Here is a 7,088-nt window from a genome sequence, read left to right on the forward strand (position 1 = left end):
TAGCTGTGTCATCTTTCCCAACAAATTTCAGACTGCAGGTTCAAAAGAATCCAAAGAAAATCGCAGAAGATGGGGCTCTGGTGGGGCAGTGGTTAGTGCGCGCGCCCCATGTACGGAGGCTGTAGTCCTCGAGGCGGGCGGCCCAGGTTTGAATCCAGCCTGTGGCTCCTTTCCCGCATGTCGTTCCTCTCTCTCTCCCCCCCCTGATTTCTGACTCTATCCACTGTCCTATCTCTCCAATAAATGCAGAAAATGCCCAAAAAAAAATCAAAAAAAAAAAAATCACAGAAGGTGTCAGACCTAAGCGCTCCGCTGCGCTCACATTCCAGAAACGGCGCCATCCGCGCGCACGGAATATGTGGAAATTGGGGGTAACCTTTCATAGTGAGCAGTGTAAGGATGGCCATATTGGCTTGGACACAAAAATGAGGCAAACATTCAAAATGTGATCCATTTATAGTGGAAAAATAACGTGCAGGAATATGTACGGTGCAACACTCACTCCCTGACCCCAAGGACCTGAGGCCTCCTCGTAGAGAGACGCTGGCTCCATCAAGAGGTCTAATTAAGTTTAAATATGAAATCAATTAACTCTCAGGAGAGTAATACCTGATCTGCAAAACGACCCAAAGATCTGCAGCATGTTTTACAAAAAACAAGCACAAACACATTTCAGGTAAGTTAACTCGTAAAACTCCTTAAAGGAACATTTCTCATTTCAGCAACATAAATAAATACCCCTCCACCTCATCTGTACTTGGCACCTTCCACTTAGCACACCTCATATTAAGCCAAAGGATCGGTTCAGATCTGTTTGACAATGGTCATAAATTGTGCTGTGGATGAAAAGGGTAAATCAGAACGTATTAAAATGGCACTGCAAAGAGACTTTTAGACATTGAAGACATCACAGCGGAGGAATTGGACATCACATTGAGGGAGAGAAATGTACAGGCCCAGGCAGGTGTGTCTGAGTTGTAGGGTAGGACAAGTAGACAAAGAAGAAAGAAGAGGGGAGAGCATTTAAATATGCCTGCACATACTGTAAGACTGACAGCTGTCAAGCCAAGTGAAGAAGTGGGTGTAACCTTGGGATTTTATTTTCATGTTTATTGTTTAATCACCCGAGATTATTTATAATTTTGGGGCCAAATAGGGGGGCCGGATGTGGCCCGTGGGTTGCCAATTTATGATCACTGCTCTAAAGGGCACCAGACTTGTTTTACCATCCACTAAAAAAGCTCCAATACATCTTTTCATGTCACTGTTGGCACCTAACGGTAGTAACTCGGTCTGCAGGGAGTTGGGTTGGGACCTGAAGGGTCGCTGGCTCGAGTCCCAGTGCAGACCAAAACTGGATATTGGTCCGGTAGCTGGAGAGGTGTCAGTTCACTTCCTGAGCACTGCCGAGGTGCCCCCCCTCCTCCACCAGCTCAGGATCGCTCGCTGTGTGCAGCACCGTCACTCTGACACTCTATAGGGCTCAACAGTTTGGTTTCCGTTCATTTTCTCCATAGTGGATCTGATTATTAGCCGTGATGTCACAACCATCCAATGTACACTGACCACGAGCTGCCTGAGTGTAGAGCGATGGTTTGTCGCACACAAGTTCGTATGATAACAACCTCGTTTTAAGAACAACAACATTATTCACGATATCGGGGAAAAGAACTACATTACCCATGAGCATAGCGTGTCACAGCGTCGTCTCTGATTGGTTGAGCTTGCTGTTACCATGGCTGTCTTGGTTCCAGGTGCCAATCTCTTGATTTAAGGATTTTCTAATCAACATATTTTACTTCTCTGAGTTTAGTTTTGGAGCAGATTTCTAATCCAACAAAGTCAATAATCTCATCAAACAGATCCGTCTACCCTACACCTTCTCTGCTGCGTCTCTCTCTGACTTTTTATTGCTATCTGATTTGTCTTGGCCGAGCTGACCGCTGTTTCACTTTTTGGTGAATGCGGTCGTGGTTTTCCTTGACAGATGTTAGAGGGAGGAATTTTATCATGTGGCCGCGCCAATAGCTGCTCAAAGAAAAACATGGAGGTTTTATCTGGCACGGTGTGTGTGTCACACCTCCATTCACAGCTGTGTATGTTTTTCCCTTCATGCATGTGGGAGTGTATCAGTGAATATCTGTCTCTGCATGTGTGAGGGGGGGGGCAGGGTTAATCTTTTTTATTTGTTTGTTATCTGTAGTGTGAACTTTAACATGATTTTTTTTCCATAAAAATGCAATGGTCAGAAACATTTCCTTACACACACGTTGTTGTTTTTTTTATGTGTGTGCGTGTCGATTTGAAAAGCACACAGACCAGGTTACTGTCCAAATGTACAGCTCAGGAGGGGGGGGGGGGTATTTTTCTTCCAGAGTTCAACATCTCTGAGCACTTGGCAGAAGAGCAGCTGAGCACATTTTCAGTCCGGGTTGAACCTCCAGCTTTTATCATGAGTTAGTGCCACACTGCTGCTTCGCCCTCCTCCTCCTCCTCCTCCTCCTCCTCCTCCTCCTCCTCCTCCTCCTCCACCTCTTCCTCCATGAATCGCTCAAAAAAGCCACAATTTGAGTTTCTGCTGTGAAAACACAGCTCTCTTTTCAGCACAGAGCCCGGCCTGGAAAGCATTTGATTGAGGCGAACATGTTTCATGTTAGGGTACAGTGGGTCTTTTCATTTCTATTTCACATGTAGAGGGGTCGGAGCAGAAGCGTAGCACGGTGTGTGGAGAGGAAGACGAAGTGTGTCTATGAGTCTGCTTTGTGTGTGCAGACTTCTTGTTGTAACTCACATTATTTCAATGTTGCATAAGAAGGGTCATTGCCCCTTTGAGGTACAGGTGTGTCCCCTCAGTCAAGTCAGTCAAAGCTAATGCTGAGTTCCATTTGATCTCGGAAGTCATAAATTCCGAGTTGCCGGTCTGATACGTCATCAGGAGCGCCCCATGAAGTCGGAATTCTGATTGGAAACTCTGAGAATCTGAAGTAGCCCGAGTCAAATCCAATACGGCTGCTACGTGCATCAACGGGGACGTTTAATCTCAATCTGTAACTGTTGTGTTTATTAGCAGCTTAGTCGTCACCGAAGGCTAACGTGCAAGTTCTCTCTGTGGAGGTGTTGTTGTTGTTATTTGCGGTCAGAAACTATCACGTAGTGTGTTGTTATTGTCTGGTATCAAGTCAATGAAGCTCTTGTTTAAACATGTTTGTTTTGTTCTGTTTCTTGATTGTGTCACATGGTTTGTACCGTCTGAGGTCCGTGCTGCACAACTTTTCATTAAAGAGGACATATCATCCCCCTCCTCCACCTTTTCAAACAGTCCCCTCCTCCACCTTTTCAAACAGTCCCCTCCTCCACCTTTTCAAACAGTCCCCCTGTGGTCTAAATGAAACATCTGTGCTGTGCTTTGTTCAAAATATAACATGAATCAATCACCAGAGGAGGTTTGTGACCCTGTATAAACCAGCTCTCTCAGAACGCTCCGTTTTGGTGTGTGAGTCTCTTTAAATGTAATGACCCCCCCCCCCCCCCCCCCCCCTCCCCCTGAGTTTTCCCCGTAGACATCACTCCTCTAGCGAGAATAAAAATGGCGGACCTGCGCAAACGTTTTGTTCTTGGCTGGGGGTGGAGTCCATGGGTGGAGATACCAGGGGAGGGGAGGGGATTTTTTTTTTACCAGAATCCCACTGTGACATCACAAGGAGAGCATGTTTGAAACGGAGCATTTTTCTCTGTGTTGTAAGACTTATGCAGACCACAAACAAAGGACTGGATGGTTTATTTCACATGTTGTGGGTCAGTAGACTCTCAGGTTACCCAAATATATGTTCAAAAACACTGTGAAAGTGGATTTTTCATAATATGTCCCCTTTAATAAATCTGATTGGTTGAAAAAAATCAGACATTTGGGTGGCGTTTTATCTCGAAGGTGTTGCTGGTGGGTCCAGAGGCTAGACCAGTTGAGAACCACTGGTCTAGTTTGAGTTGCACCGTTTACCCCGCTTCACTGTATTCAGAACACCTGGCTGAGGTCATGCTGTTCTCTATATCAGCACTCATGGAATGACTCTTGTCCAATCAGATTTCTCGTTGGGAGAAACAAACCGTCGTATAATCCTCAATATTTAACAGTTTTATTGGGACGGCTCCACATGAGTCTGAAGTTTCACCATCGGATCTGTAGACCTCACGCTGCCTTTAATCTGTTCCACACATCGATAAAGACTGGACGGGATGACTTTCCCTTTCTCGCCTCTCCGTCTTCCTCACTCTCACCCTCTCATTCAGGCTTTCATGACCACACACACACAGCTCGATAGATAGCGGAGGAACACACCCTCATACACTCACACACACACACACACTCACAGGATCAGCCGAGACGCCCCCACTCTGTGAACCATTATCATTACCAGGTGTTGAAAAGAAGAGATATGATTGCTGGTGATTCATCAATCATCACAGCTCCCCTCATACGTACCTCCTCCTGCCAAAAGAAAAAAAAAGATGTAAAACATTTTGACCACCTGTGCGCTCTGGCTCGAAACAGCCCAAACTCATTTTTCACTTTTTTACAAAATGTCAGGAGAAGATAAATATGAGCAGCAGTGGGGTTTCAGTGTTTTTATACTTTTTGAGTCAGAGGTCATGGCTAAGCTTCAGTTTGATGTAAGGCCCTTGAAGTGGAGTGTTTCTCATGACCCCATCCATAGTGCTCTATGGCTTAATTTGAGTGTTGATACTCCACCCAGGCAGCTTCTCCGAATACTGGCCGTGCTGACTGTTATCTTCTTCATGTAATGCACCTTCTTTTGATTTACAAATCTACAACTAGATTCAGGTTGAGAAGACTACCCTCGCTATTCCTCGTGGAAGTTTACAAGAAGAAAAACGAGTAGAAACCAAACGGCAACTTCAGGTGTTTAAAAATGAAGCCGATGCTGAAGTGTAAAATCCTGCAATTCCTGGAGTGTCCACTAGAGGCTGGCTGCAGAAGCACAGGAAGTCACATACACACCCATTCTAAAAAGCCTGTTTTTACAGCAGAGATTAACATGTTTACAGCCTGGTTCAAAAAACCAAATAGGTGTGATTAGCTCATGTCTCGATGGACACACACTGTACGGGGGGGTGAATGTTTTGATGACTCATCAGTTTTGATTTGATGAAGGATGAGAGTTCTTCACAAAAAGGCACAAAGCTGTCCTGCCTGACTTACAAACCCGTGCACGGTTTATAAAACGGTGCCCTCAGAATGCAAATCAGCGGACGTGAATTAAGAATTAAAAGCTGTCTGCACAGATTTGTAAAGTGAAAGTAAAGATTTGCACAAGACTCTTTCGAACTCAGCTAATAAGCTACGCTAACCAACCACTCCCTCATCTCCATAGAGTGCAGATATCTGACAATCTCCGGTCCGATCGTTTAGTTTTCTCTGGAATATGTCAGTCGGTCTGCCTCAGAGTGATGAAGTCCTTTTTCTCTCTTTGCTCTCAGCTAGTAGAAACTATTTTTAAAGTAAAGGCCTGTTTCATTGGTTCTGTCTGCTTCATGTTTATTTTGGATCAATAATCACGTCTTGCAGACTAATGTGGGACGGCCAATAAGTTTTAAACGACAGAAATAAAAGCCAACGACCCCACAAAGTACTTCCTCGGTGACACCTTTAGTGCGGCGCTCTTCCTGCTGCGGGGTCACTTCCCTTTCCAAAGACAACCCGTGAATCACTCAGTGGGCTGTAAATCACGTTTCAACCCGGAAACACGGAGAGGCAAGAGCAGACATTTATTTATCTGAAAATGTTACAGGAGATTTCTCCCACCCACTTCACCCCCGTGTCCGTCTGTTACACTCGGCCATGCCACGCTCCACTGGTGTATTTATCATAGTCAGCAGCAGAGAGAGGAAGGAGGAAGAACAAGAGGGGCTGAGACTGCACCTTGTCCAAGTGTCACACACACACACACACACACACACACACACACACACACACACACACACACAAGCTGTTTTCATTCAGGAAGTGAACATGTCGAGCCCCCTCCTCGAGTCCGAGCGGCAGAGAAAAAACACGGGTGGTGTGAATTCTTGAACGCTCTCCAGTCGCAGCTTTTTGGCCGACGCTCTCTTCCATCAAGGCATTCCAGGAGAGACAGATAATTCGTCTGTTTCCTCCTATTTGCATCCTGAGCCACCACACTGCTGCTCCGTGTGTGTGTGTGTGTGTGTGTGTGTGTGTGTGTGTGTGTGTGTGTGTGTGTGTGTGTGTCGGAGCACAAACTGAGAAACAGAAGGTGTACATGTGCAATGGTGAGAGAAGTCCGAGTCTTTAGTAAAAGACTCGCTGTGAAAACCGTCCACACTCGAAGCCCTTCATTTGAAAACTTGACTTTTAATTTCCTCCAGATCCACTTTTTTTAAGAGTTTGGTGTAAATTGTCTTTAGGTCCTGACAGACATTAATAACTCAGGTTCTCTGAAAAAGGAACAAAGAAAATCCATCATCTGTATCAGTTTGTAAGTCTGTAAAAACTTCCACCAATGTCTGCCACGAGGTACCAATCTGATGAACCAATCAGACGCCTCCCTGTCTCCCTGCTCGCTCTCTACCTCTTAGCGTGCACAAGCCCACACTCAAAGCATGAGCTGAGGTCCGCTTTTGGACCAATGACGCTTGTGCATGTAAGTGAGGGGGCGTGGCTTTTCAGGGAGCACAGAGGGGAGGGGGCGGGTGCAGACGGAGCACTGAGGGAATGCTACTTTCAAAATCATGCTAGTTTTCGAAAATTACCAACCCTGCCTTGAAGTTTAAATCCTTAATAATTATCATCAAAGTGTAGTTATAATAATATAAACATAATTGATAATCAAGTGAACAGTCCATATTTGTATATTTGAGGTTTTTTGGTTTTATGTCGTTACTTATTTCTTTACATATTTTTATAAACGTGTGTTTATGTCTTCAGCTGCATTTGCCTGCTAATCCTGGGAAAGTTCATATGTGTCCTCTTTGTGTTTTTTCTGGGCAGAAAAGCCGCAGGACGTTGGGCTTTTTCTCCAGGCGGCCGCTTTATGTTCTCGAACACCTCT

This window comes from Labrus mixtus, chromosome 7 (assembly GCF_963584025.1).
Source record: "Labrus mixtus chromosome 7, fLabMix1.1, whole genome shotgun sequence".
NCBI classification, from domain to species: Eukaryota; Metazoa; Chordata; class Actinopteri; order Labriformes; family Labridae; genus Labrus; species Labrus mixtus.